Below are 14,303 nucleotides of genomic sequence, written 5' to 3' on the forward strand. Positions count from 1 at the left end.
ATCATTCACCAGAGCGACCAATGCCGTCTCCGTGCTGTACCCGGGCCTGAAACCCGATTGGTAAGGGTCCAAATAATCCGCTTCATCCAGGACCAGAGGGAGCTGATGCGCCACCACACTCTCAACAACCTTCGCAAGAAAGCGAAGGTTGGAGACTGGACGAAAGTTGTTCAATACAGCTGGGTCCAAGGCAGGCTTCTTGAGGAGAGGTCTCACCACCGCCTCCTTCAAGACGGTGGGGAAATAACCCTCACTCAAAGAAGCAGATATAACCGCCTGGAGCTGTTCTGAACCAGCCAACTACCGGCCTTGTAATAAGGCAAACCCCTGTTCAAGTAGTAGAGACTGGAGAGCGTCTGAGGCTGCAAAGCGTCTGCCAAGTTTAATTCACAAGCAAAACAACAGAACAAGAAACACAAGAACTTGAATCCTCAAGCGGAAGGGTTGCTTTCAGCAACCAGCCCCTCCCCAAACACTCCTTTTATTTAGAGTTCAGGGCGTGGTCTCCCTGTGCCTCCTCCCGAGGAGTCCCACAGCCTTTCTTTGTTTGTTCCTGCTCGACTGCCTCCTGCGTCGGGCGTCCTTGAACAGGGCCAGCTGTGGGTCATCATCCTCCGCACTATCGGGCTCACGCAGCTGAGAAGAGGGCCCCGGCTGGGAGCTCTGCCAAGCCTGCAAGCCATCATCAGCCGGTTCGTCTTCCACACCCTCCTCCTCCCCCTCATCTGAGTCATCTGATACATCCGAGCCGGCTGCCGGGCCCACAGGCTGGCCCTGAGTCACAACACTATCCCGCACCGCAGGGCCCTTCCCCCGGGGCTGCCGATCCGGATGCGGTCGGGATGGGAACTGTTCGTGAAAAGCAGTCACCAACGCAGGGGCATGAACGGCGGTCGCGTCTTCCCATGTGAAGTCCTCCGGCCCGTACCCTTTCCACTCGATCAGGTACTGGAAGCGACCTTTCAGCCAGCAGGAATCCCGGATGCTGGCGACCTCGTACTCGGGGGTGCTGCCTCCATCACGAGGTCCTGATGGGGGAGGTTCCGCTTGGCGAAGTGGACAAGCCGGTTGTTCGGGGACCAACAAGGACCGATGGAAGACGGGATGCACGCGCAGGGAACGTGGCAGAGTTAAACGATAGGCGACCGGATTGATGACGGCCTCGACTGGGAACGGTCCAAGGTAACGGTGGTCCAGCTTCCTCGCCGGCCGAGTGGATGGTAGGTTCCTGGTGGACAACCAGACCCGATCCCCCACCGATAGTGGAGGCGTATCCCTTCTCGACCGATCGGCGAACCTCTTGTAGTCGGCCTTGGCCTTCTCCAGCTGCCGTCGCACCAACCGATGGATCGCCTGTAACTCCGCCATGAATTCGTTCGCTGCCGGCTCCGGTGAGTCCACGGGAGAAAGGGGGAAAAACCGGGGGTGATAACCCACGTTGGCCAAGAACGGTGTCATCTGCGTGGAGGTGTGCTGCGAGTTGTTAAAGGCAAACTCGGCTATGGCCAAATAGTCCACCCAATTGTCCTGCTGCAGGTTAACGTAGCAGCGCAGATACTGCTCTAAGATGCCGATGACCTCAGTACCCCCGTCGGTCTGAGGATGATGCGCGGACGAGAGGCAAACCTTAATGTCCAACGCCCGCATCAACTCCTGCCAGAAGCGGGCTGTAAACTGGGCCCCCCTATCGGAGACGACTCTATCGGGAAGGCCGTGCAGCCGGAACACCTGCTGGATGAACATGCGACTAGTGGCGCGAGCTGACGGCAAGCCGCGACAGGGGATGAAGTGCGCCATCTTGGTCAACATGTCCACCACCACAAACACTGTCGTGAAGCCGGAGGATGGGGGTAGATCCGTCAGAAAGTCCATGGACACAGCCCCCCAGGGTCTCTTGGGTGTTGGCAAAGGCTGCAGTAAACCAGGCGGGGCCCCTGTCGCTGACTTGGCCTGCCTGCATGGGATGCAGGAGGTGACATAAGACTGGACGTCGTGTCGGACTCGGGGCCACCAGAAGGTACGGGAAACCAGGTTCAGAGTCTTGAACAGGCCAAAATGCCCCGCAGCCGGGTTATCATGACACTGGCTGAGGACGAGTCCCCTGAGTGGCCCTCCTGGAACATAGAGCCGGTCACGATAATACAGGAGTCCATCCGTGACCGACCAAGGCGAATCTGGCCCCACCTCTTCCTTCCGCTGAGCCACCCACGCCTCCTGCTGCTGCGCCTCCCGGATCCGAGCCCGTATATCCACCGGCTCCCGCACCGCAGCAAAAGACTCGACGGGGATCACTGTCCTGGGCGGAAGCTTGTCTTCCACTCGGTTGTACTCGGGCTTCCTGGACAGAGCATCCGCTCTCTGGTTGTGCCCGCTTGGTATGTACCGCACCCGGAAGTCAAACCTCGCAAAGAAGAGGGACCACCGGATCTGGCGTTGGTTCAAATTCCGAGCGGTCTGCAGGCTTTCCAGATTCTTGTGGTCCGTCCGGACCTCGATTTGATGCCGCGCCCCCTCCAGATGATGCCTCCAAGCCTCGAACGCCGCCTTGATGGCCAGCAGCTCCTTCTCCCAGATGGTATAGTTGCGCTCCGAGGGATTCAATTTCCGAGAGTGATACGCGCAAGGGAAAAGGGTACCGTTGGGCGTCGCTGCCTGGAGTAACACGGCCCCAATGGCAATGTCGGAGGCGTCCGCCTCCACGACAAACGGCCGTTGCGGGTCAGCATGCTTCAAGATGGGCTCCTTCATGAAGGCGTCCTTCAAAGCTTGGAACGCCTGTTGTTCGGGGGCGTTCCACTGGAACCGAGTCTTCTTCTGCAGGAGCCGGGTGAGGGGGGCTGTCAGGGCAGCAAAGCCAGGGATGAATGTTCGGTAGTAGTTGGCAAATCCAAGAAGTCGCTGAACATCCTTCACGCGACGCGGGGGTTGCCAACTCTGCAACGACTCAACTTTACTCGGTTCCATGGCGATGCCCTCAGGAGAAATGCGGTGACCCAGGAAATCGATGGTCACCTGGTAGAACTGGCACTTCTCCAACTTGGCAAACAGCCGATGTTTCCGGAGGCGCTGCAGGACCTGACGGAGATGCTGATGATGCGCTTCACGCGACGGGGAGTAAATCAGGATGTCGTCCAGGTAAATCACGACAAACTGGTCCAACAGATCTCGAAAGATGTCGTTCATAAAATGCTGAAACACAGCGGGGGCGTTGGTCAGGCCAAACGGCATCACCGTGTACTCGAAATGTCCATAGCGAGTACCAAACGCCGTCTTCCACTCATCACCCGGCCGAACCCTGACGAGGTTGTAAGCTCCACGCAGGTCCAGTTTCGTGAAGATCTTAGCCTCCCGGAGTCGGTCCAAGAGCTCGGGGATGAGGGGCAGCGGGTAGCGGTTACGCACCGTGATGGCGTTGAGTTTCCGGTAGTCACAGCAAAGCCGTAACTCGCCCGACTTCTTTTTGACGAAGAGCACGGGCGCAGACACTGGCGAGGACGAGGGCCGGATGAAACCACGAGCCAAATTCTTTGTCAGGAAGTCCCGCAATGCAGCCAACTCGGGCTCCGACATGGAGTACAAACGCCCCACTGGGAGAGGCGCATCAGGGACTAGATCAATGGAACAGTCATAGGGCCTGTGCGGGGGTAATTGGTCCGCCTCTGACTCGCTGAACACATCAGCAAAGTCGGACAGTTCGGGAGGCAAGGAAACCCCTGAGGAACCCTCCACCTGGCCGGCACAGATATGGCGGGTGTGGTCCACGCACTGCAAACTTGGGAAGGTGACCAAGTTCTGAGACCAATAGATCTGTGGATCATGCGCCCGGAGCCACGCCAGTCCCAGGACCACGGGGAAGTGCAGATCCGAAGTGATGTAGAACTGAATGGCCTCCACATGGGAACTGATGGCCATACACACTGGTTGCGTGGCGGCCGTAATAGGCCCGGACAGGAGCACTCGACCATCAATAGTCTCCACTAGCATGGGCGGATCCACCGGACACTGGGGAACAGCCCATTTGGCCACGAAGGCAGAGTCCATGAAGTTAGTGGTAGCCCCAGAGTCAATTAAGGCATGGACCGGAATCCCCTCTGGCTTGCCAGGAAGGATCAGACGTGCCTCCAAAATCAAATGCCGTGGAGGTTCACAGGCACCGTCGGAATGGCGTCGCTCGGCGTGGTCGTGGTGGGTCGCCCGATCTATCACACCGTCTAGATCGGGCTCGGGCCGTTTCCCGACAGCAAAGCAGGGGACTTTCTCGGGGCCGGCTTGGTCACTGATGCCCGCTGACGCTTCTTTGGGCAAGAAGCAGCCAAATGTCCAGGGTCCCCACAGTAAAAACACAACCCCCCCGATCGTCGTCTGTCCATTTCCGTCACCGATAGACGGGACCGGGCGGCACCCAGCTCCATTGGCTCCTCCCTCTGGACTGGGGGCACACGCTCAACAGGAGCGGCAGGGGTCTGTGGGGTGGCACGGCGACTCTTTCGCTGCTGCAGCCGGGCATCGATCCGCAGACAAAGATGGATCAGCCCATTCAGGTCTGAGGGAATGTCCACGCGGGCCAGCTCATCCAACATCTCCTCCGACAAGCCATCCTGGAAGGCATCCACGAGCGCAGCCTCATTCCAGGCGGAATCCTGGCTAAGCAGCCGGAAATCGCTGATGTAGGCCTGCAGGGGGTGCTGACCCTGCCTCAAAGCTTTCAGGCGTCGGGTGGCAGTCTGCGCCTTAATCGGGTCCTCGTACATGAGGCGCATATGGTCACAAAACCCCCCAAAGTTATCCAACAAAGGGCTAGGCTGTGCCAGCAGAGGCGTGCCCCAACGAGCTGCATCCCCCGACAGAAGGCTCAACACGAATCCCACCTTATCTCGGTCAGTGGGGAAATCAGCTGCTCTCACGCTGATAAAAAGCTGGCATTGTCCCAGGAAGGCAGGAAACAGTTCTGGATTGCCAGCAAATTTATCCGGCATAGCTATCTGACATTTCCTCCTGGGTGGGGGTGCAGCATGTACCTGAGCTTGCAGTTGAGCCACCTGAGCTGCCAGTAAAGTGAGTTGCTGGGTGAGCTGAGCATTCTCGGCAAGAAGCTGCTCCATCGTAGTAGTAAGGGGTGGGAGGCTGAAAGCAAACTGTTCTGAACCAGCCAACTACCGGCCTTGTAATAAGGCAAACCCCTGTTCAAGTAGTAGAGACTGGAGAGCGTCTGAGGCTGCAAAGCGTCTGCCAAGTTTAATTCACAAGCAAAACAACAGAACAAGAAACACAAGAACTTGAATCCTCAAGCGGAAGGGTTGCTTTCAGCAACCAGCCCCTCCCCAAACACTCCTTTTATTTAGAGTTCAGGGCGTGGTCTCCCTGTGCCTCCTCCCGAGGAGTCCCACAGCCTTTCTTTGTTTGTTCCTGCTCGACTGCCTCCTGCGTCGGGCGTCCTTGAACAGGGCCAGCTGTGGGTCATCATCCTCCGCACTATCGGGCTCACGCAGCTGAGAAGAGGGCCCCGGCTGGGAGCTCTGCCAAGCCTGCAAGCCATCATCAGCCGGTTCGTCTTCCACACCCTCCTCCTCCCCCTCATCTGAGTCATCCGATACATCCGAGCCGGCTGCCGGGCCCACAGGCTGGCCCTGAGTCACAACAGGAGCCAGCCTCATGTCCTCTCCCTAGCTGCATAAACCAGCCAGGAAGTGCACGGATCCAATAAACATGTGGTGGAGCTCAGCCTCCCCATAATCCTGTCCACTTCATCAGGGGTCACAGAATCAAACTCCTCCCAGATAACATTGGCAAGACCGCCCGTGTCCTGATCGCCAGACTCTGCCCAGCTGGAGTCCAAACCGGTCCGAATCCGAGCGATTTTATCCGACAGATGTTGACTAAATTCCTCGGCACGACCCTGCAAGGGATCCTCCCTCACCTCCTGATTAAGAAGGGAGCGAGTCACCCTAAACAGGGCGGCCGGGCGATTATCTGCGGACGCGATGAGGGTAGAGAAGTAATTACACCTCGCCGCCCTCATCGCTGCGAGATAAGACCTAATATAGGTTCTTAACCGCAACCGGTCGGATTCAGATCGGCTAGACCTCCAGCAGCTCTCTAGGCCCCGTTTCCGACGCTTCATCTCCCGGAGCTCCGCGGAGAACCATGGAGCTCGCTGGGATCTGCACCAGGTCAGGGGCCGCAAGGGTACAACCCGGTCAAGTGCCTCAGTGGCTGCCCTTTCCCAGGCTTCCACTAAGGCATCCGCCGAGTTGTGAGCGATGGAGGCAGGTGGGGACCCCAGCGCCGCTTGGAATCTATCAGGATCCATTAAGAGTCTGGGGCGGTACCATCTAATTGGCTCCGTACCCCCACGGCGGGGGGTGGCAAAACGGAAGACCAGCCGCAGGAGGTGATGATCGGTCCATGACAGGGGCATAATAAATGGAGAGCCCCCACCAAGATCATACAACCACCGCCCAGATAAGAAAATCAGGTCAAGGGTGTGGCCTCCCTCATGAGTTGGTTCAGAAATTACTTGCGTCAGGTCCATGGCCGTCATGGAAGCCATGAACTCCCGAGCTAGCTCAGATGAGCCTCCCAGGGATGGTAGATTGAAGTCTCCCAAAACTATAAGTTTGGGGAACTCAACCACCAACCCCGAGAGGATATCGAGCAGCTCGGGCAGGGCTGCCGCTGCGCGACTAGGCGAAATGTACACCAGCAGCAAGCCCAACTGCGCCCCAGAACCAAATCTCACAAAGAGAGACTCACACCCGACTATCTGAGGAACGGTGGTCTCCTGCGGACATAAGGTCTCCCTGATAGTCACCGCCACACCCCCACCCCTACCTTGAGCTCGTGGCCGGTGTAGCACCCGGAAGCCTGGTGGGCAAAGGTCAACCAAAGGGACCCCACCCTCTGGGCCCAACCAAGTCTCCGTGATGCAAGCCAGGTCCGCGTGCTCACCCTCAACTAAATCCCTAACGAGGGGAGCTTTGTTAACCACGGACCTGGCATTCAGGTACACCAGCCGGAGCTCAGGAGGCTGCACATCCTCGCTCCCGGAACCTCGGGGAAGAGGCAGAGGGTCGGAGCGCCTCACTGCTTGCAAATAGCGGAGACGGCCCTCCCGGTAACGATACGGCCCTCTGTCTATCCACCTGCTGCCATTCCCCGTCGTGGGAATCGGTAATCCCACGACCCGCTCATGAGCCCCGAAGACAACCACACCCTGTTCTCCCCCCGCGCGGTCAGACCTAGGTCTGGCCTGAGCCATGGTTGATTGGCCACCCCCCATAGCCAGACAACCCCCGTCTCCCACCCCTCTCCCTAACCCCATAAAAAATTTCGATAAAAAAGTAATCAGGGGCCTCCTATTAAATTTGTGTTGACGGCCCCTGCCCCTGCCCAGCCATCTCTCAGGGTCCCAGAACTCGGGCCCTTCATCGAGATTAAGAGTATTTAAGGAGGCGGGTCGCACCCAGGAGAGGGGGGCACCCCCGAGGGCGTGCAAGTCCGTGCTGGTGTATTGTCGCATATGGGTCCAGCAAGTCCAGAATAGGCATCCCATTGGTTGTATCCATGGGAGGATCGAAGCATGGAGACAAATATCTGGATCCACACCCAACTTCACTGCCACTCAGTTGGGTGCCCCCAGAGACAGGCCGCCCCCCGCCCTCTCACGATGGGTTGCAACTCTGTTCCTGGGGGTGGTCCAGATATACTCTGGGCAGGCATACCCCATAGAGCTCCCACCTCTATGGGGCTGCAGATGAAAAAGTCAAGCCACTCTCCCACCGTGGCCAGTACCCAGGTGTGTCCAAAATCCAAAATCCAAGGGGAGAGGGGGGGGGTAGGCAGAAAGATGATAAATGTGTATGTTCAAGGCAAAAAGGGTAGGCAGGCCAGGATAGTAAAGATGGTCTGAAGTCGCCGTCATCGCTGCAGAAGCAGTGCAAAAGCGGTGCAGGAATCACATGTCGTTTCTTGCTCCATTAAGATGACCCGCGGTCGTCTTCTCCGCCGCTGAAACGGCCCGAAGACGCCGTCGCCGCAGAAGGTGGCCCGAAGCCAGGATAGAATCCACCATCGTCGCCAAGATGAATAGCAGTCGCCCTCTCCGCCGCCAAAACGGCCCGAGGGCGACACCGCCGCCGAGAGTGGCCCGATGTGACCTGGGGCAACATGGGAGTCCCACCGCCGGCGAGAGGGGCCAAAAGCCCAAAAAGCGCCAAAGCCAGCAGCCGGCCCCCGCGAATGGGGCAAACAGTCCCAGAAACGCCGGTGCCGCCGGAAGCGGCCCGAAAGCAGGCCCCAGAAACGTCCCGTCAGCTGTTGATCGCCAAGAGCGGCCAGAACATGCCGCCGTCGCCGCCAGACTCGGGCCGCCGCCGCCGAGCACGGGCCGCCGCCGAGTGCGGCCCGAAAGACCACCGCAACCAGCGCCGACGCCCACGCCATCGCCGCCACCCGAGCAGACTCACGGGCGTCCTCCTCGCCGACGGGCATCCTCCTCACCGACCAGAACCAGCCTGAGAACGCCAAGGCGGCCCAGAACGGCCCGAAACAGCAGGAAACGCCGGCGTCGGACACGAGCAGCCGCAGATAGTCCGGAAAAGGCAAACAGCGAGAGGAGACAGCCGGAGGACAGCAGGGCCAGCAGACGGGCAGCTCGGAAAATAGGAGTCTAAGTAGGTCACTGCCAGCTTCGTCAACCTCCTAGTTGCCTCTCTGCCTCTTACCACAAACCCCCAATCCCCATCTCAGAAAGCCTAAAGGCTTGTGAGGGGCTCCCAAGGGACGCTTAGCAGCTGGAGCTCGCGGAGCTCAGCCAAGCACATCCGCCATCTTGGGCATGCGCTAACTCACTATGAGACCTTCTAGATCAGAGGTCTCCAACCTTTTTGATTTGGCAGCCCAGAAAGAAAGGCAGGTACTGCTATGTGCATGTGTGCAAAAATGAGTCCTGTATGCTCGTGCACAAATGGGCCACGTGTGAGTGCATGCGCACATGCAAATGGCTGCACGGGCGCGAGTGCTGCAAATGGGCAGCACTGGTGTTGGCGAGATGCAATGGGTGGCACTAGTGCCGGTGGGACACACTGGGGTGGGGTGGCCAGTGGGACGCAGGGTGCTAGTGCCAGTGGGATGCTCGGGGCAGCGCTAGTGTGTGTGTGTGTGGGGGTTTAGTACATGCACATGTGCGCATGCACTGGCCATTCCTTCACGTGGCCCAGTGGGCAAGAGGCTGTGGCCCAATGCATCATGGGCAATTTTGCACAATATGTTTAATAGTTTGCATGTCAGCACTACAATCACAACAAGGGGAATCTTTCTATCCTCACTGATAAAGGGCAGAGGCACTTCTTCCAGTATCACACCTAATTCTGTTTGATTTCAACCAGACAAAGCCACACAGGTCAAAACCAGCCAGTGAATGAGTGTCAAACGAAAAGTGAATATAGGGCTACTATTAGTGCTCCATCAACTGGGAGACAAACTCTGCACCAAGTGGAAGATCAAACAGATTCCTGTCAAACCTAGCAGACAACTTTCTCTCCCAAAAAGTAGAGAAGGGAACTAGGAGATTAGCCATATTGGATTTAATTCTCACAAACAGAGATGAAATGATAGAAGGTGTCGAAGCCACAGGAACCTTGGGGGGAAGTGATCATGCAATATTGGAATTCAACATTCTGGAGGCACAAGTAATAGAACACAGCCAAACTAGAGTCTTGGACTTTAAAAGAGCTAATTTCAATAAACTTAGAGAGACCATGGGAAGAATTCCATGGATGAGAATCCTAAAGGGGAAAACAACTCGAAGAAGCTTGGGAAATTTTGAAAAGTGAGATAATAAAGGCCCAGTCTAGTACAATACCAACAAAGAAGAAAAATAACAGCTCTCAAAAGAAACCAGCATGGCTGCATAAAGAACTCTCTGATAAATTGAAAGATAAAAAGGACAAGTATAAGAATTGGAAAGAGGGGCACATAACTAAGTCAGAATATCAGCAAATAGCCCGTACCTGCAAAGATGAAGTGAGGAAAGCTAAGGCTCAAAATGAACTAAGGCTTGCGACCAAAGTCAAATATAACAAAAAATGCTTCTTTCAACATATAAAAAACAAGAAAAAAGTTAAGGAAATGATTGGTCCATTAATGGGGGAAAGTGGCAAGAAGGTGACAAGCAATAGGGAGAAAGCAGAACTATTTAATTCGTTTTTTGCATCTGTCTTTACACAAAGGGAAAAAACAGTCCAACCTACCCAAACCAGTGCCATAAAAAACAGAATAGAAACGCAAGTTAAGATAGGCAAGAAAATGGTGAGCACCTGTCCAGCCTAGATGAGTTCAAATCACCAGGACCAGATGGATTACACCCCAAGGTTCTCAAGGAACTGGCAGACGTGATCTCAGAACCACTGAACTATATTTTTCAAAGATCCTGGAGCACTGGGGAACTACCACAGGACTGGAAGAGAGATGATGTACCGTATATACTTGAGTATAAGCCGAATTTTTCAGCCCACTTTTTGGGCTGAAAAACTCCACTTCGGCTTATACTCCAGTCAACAAAAAAAAGAATTGTCCCTTCGTTCGGAACAGGCTGCTGAGAGAAGCTGCCTCGCCTGCTGCGCCCCCAACAACCGCCGCTGCCGCTTTCCCCCCCCCATCGCTCACCCGCTGCCCCCGAAAATGCCGCTGCCGCTTTCCCCCCCCATCGCTCATCCGTGCCGCCCCGAAAATGCCGCTGCCGCTCGCCCGCTCGCTCGCTGCCTCGCCCGGGGACCAGCACCAGCCAGCCAGCCCGCCGGCGAGAAGCCCGGCCCGGAGGTGAGGGGAGGGAGCGGAGTCGCTCACCCGTGCTTTCCCCCCCCATCGCTCACCCGTGCTTTCCCCCCCCATCGCTCACCCGTGCTTTCTCTCCCCATCGCTCACCCGTGCTTTCCCCATCGCTCACCCGTGCTTTCCCCCCCCATCGCTCACCCGTGCTTTCTCTCCCCATCGCTCACCCGTGCTTTCTCTCCCCATCGCTCACCCGTGCTTTCCCCCCCCATCGCTCACCCGTGCTTTCCCCCATCGCTCACCCGTGCTTTCTCTCCCCATCGCTCACCCGTGCTTTCTCTCCCCATCGCTCACCCGTGCCGCCCCGAAAATGCCGCTGCCGCTCGCTCGCTTCCTCGCCCGGGGACCAGCACCAGCCAGCCAGCCTGCCGGCGAGAAGCCCGGCCCGGAGGTGAGGGGAGGGAGCGGAGTCGCTCACCCGTGCTTTCCCCCCCATCGCTCACCCGTGCTTTCCCCCCCATCGCTCACCCGTGCTTTCCCCCCCCCATCGCTCACCCGTGCTTTCTCTCCCCATCGCTCACCCGTGCTTTCCCCCCCCATCGCTCACCCGTGCTTTCCCCCCCATCGCTCACCCGTGCTTTCTCTCCCCATCGCTCACCCGTGCTTTCTCTCCCCATCGCTCACCCGTGCTTTCTCTCCCCATCGCTCACCCGTGCCGCCCCGAAAATGCCGCTGTCGCTCGCCTGCTTGCTCGCTTCCTCGCCCGGGGACCAGCACCAGCCAGCCAGCCCGCCGGCGAGAAGCCCAGCCCGGAGGTGAGGGGAGGGAGCGGAGTCGCCGGGGACGCAGCCCGGGGCCCACGTGGAAACAACACAACGCTTGACACACACACACACACACACACACACGCACGCACGCAGCGTTGCGTCTGGGCACCTTCGGGACAGGACGCTGCCCTGCCCTGCCCTGCCCTGCCCTTCCCCCTCCTCCCGCCCCGCCAATGCCTAAAGTCATTCGGGGGGCGATTCCCGGGACCCGCCGGAGTCCGGCCCGCCAGACTCGACGCTCGTCCTTCGCCGGTGGGGAGCCACTGCCATGTTCAGCCGGAGCTCTCGGAAGCGCTTCTCCAGCAGATCGGTGAGGGGACTTTAACCCCCCCACACACACACAGACTCCCCCCCAGTGCTCGTTGAGGGGAGGCGCGGCGGGAGGGCCGGGTGGAATCGAGCGGCGGGGTTGCGAGGTGGCGGGGAATCAATCCCCCTTTCCCGGAGCCGCGCGTCCCGTTTGGCAGCTCGGCTCCCTTTTTCAGACCCCAGCGTTGCGTCTGGGCACCTTCGGGACAGGACGCTGCCCTGCCCTGCCCTGCCCTTCCCCCTCCTCCCGCCCCACCAATGCCTAAAGTCATTCGGGGGGCGATTCCCGGGACCCGCCGGAGTCCGGCCCGCCAGACTCGGCGCTCGTCCTTCGCCGGTGGGGAGCCGCTGCCATGTTCAGCCGGAGCTCTCGGAAGCGCTTCTCCAGCAGATCGGTGAGGGGACTTTAACCCCCCCCACACACACACACAGACTCCCCCCGGCGCTCGTTGAGGGGAGGCGCGGCGGGAGGGCCGGGTGGAATCGAGCGGCGGGGTTGCGAGGTGGCGGGGAATCAATCCCCCTTTCCCGGAGCCGCGCATCCCGTTTGGCAGCTCGGCTCCCTTTTTCAGACCCCAGCGTTGCGTCTGGGCACCTTCGGGACAGGACGCTGCCCTGCCCTGCCCTGCCCCCTCCTCCCGCCCCGCCAATGCCTAAAGTCATTCGCTCGCTCGCCCGCTGCCTCGCCCGGGACCAGCGGTGGCGCAGCAGCCCAGCCAGCCAGCGGGCGGACGGGCGGAGAGAAGCCCGGCCCGGAGGGGAGGGGAGGGAGCGGAGTCACCGGGGGTGCAGCCCGGGGCCCACGTGGAAACAAGGCTTTACTGCCACACACACACACACACACACACACACACAGACGGAGGGAAACAAGCTTGACTGAGGAGGGAAACAAGCCCCTCCCCCCCACACACGCACGAGGAGGGAAACAAGCTTGACTGAGGAGGGAAACAAGCCCCTCCCCCCCCACACACACACACGCACGAGGAGGGAAACAAGCTTGACTGAGGAGGGAAACAAGCCCCTCCCCCACACACACACGCACGCACGAGGAGGGAAACAAGCTTGACTGAGGAGGGAAACAACGCTTGACTGCCCCCTCCCCCCCACACACACACACCCACGAGGAGGGAAACAACGCTTGACTGCCGCCTCCCTAGCAGACCTCCCCATTCCTGTTAGAAATGGAGCCCAGTACTTCTAGTACTCCTGCACCAATGGAGCCCAGTACTTCTAGTACTCCTGCACCAATGGAGCCCAGTACTTCTAGTACTCCTGCACCAATGGAGCCCAGTACTTCTAGTACTCCTGCACCAATGGAGCCCAGTACTTCTAGTACTCCTGCACCAAAACAAAGACGCAGGTCATACGAAGCTGCTTTCAAACTAAAGGTTGTGTTAAGAGCAGAAAAAAGCAATAACAGTATTGCAAGTAGGGAATTTGGTGTTGATGAAAAACAAGTGAGGGAGTGGCGGAAAATGAAAGCTGAGTTGGAAAAGATTCCAAAGGCAAAAAAAGCTCGACGTGGTTTAACAACTCCATATGTGGCTCTAGAGACTGAATTGCATGAATGGGTTATGGAGTGTCGTCAAAATGGTTACTGCGTAACACGCATGGGAATTCGCTTACGTGCCCTTCAAATGGCTAAAGATGACAAATTAAAAGTACCAGGCATTGAAAATTTTGTTGCGTCAGCAGGATGGTGTACTGGCTTCATGAATAGGTATGGCCTATGTTTGCGGCAAAGAACAAAGATTTCACAGAAGTTGCCAAAAGACCTTGATGAAAAAGTGATGTCATTCCATTCATTCATCATAAAACAAAGAAAGATCCATAACTATGACCTGGGAGATATTGGGAATATGGATGAAACACCTATGACCTTTGATCTTCCAAGCAACAGAACCGTGGCAAGTTTGGGAGACAAAACTGTTTTACTCAGAACCACAGGTAATGAGAAAAACCATTTTACAGTTGTTCTGTCATGTTTGGCTAATGGAACTAAGCTGCGGCCTGTCATTATTTTTAAAAGAAAGACCTTGCCTAAAAAGGTCAAATTCCCACCACGAATTACAGTGCGCCCACATGTTAAAGGCTGGATGGATGAAGATGGAACAAAAAAGTGGCTGGAAGAAGTTTGGAATGGACGACCAGGAGCAGCCTTAAAGAAAAAACCATCATTGCTAGTTTGGGATATGTTCAGAGCCCACACATCTGATGACATAAAAACATTGGCAAAGTCTTCTCAAGTTACTTTAGCCGTTATTCCAGGTGGGCTTACATCTGTATTACAGCCCTTAGATGTGTGTTTAAATAAACCTTTCAAAGACCGTGTGCGAAAGATGTGGTGCGAATGGATGTCATCTGGTCAAGCCCGACTAACAAAAGGTGGAAATATGA

This window comes from Vipera berus (assembly GCF_964194415.1).
Source record: "Vipera berus genome assembly, chromosome: 2".
NCBI classification, from domain to species: domain Eukaryota; kingdom Metazoa; phylum Chordata; class Lepidosauria; order Squamata; family Viperidae; genus Vipera; species Vipera berus.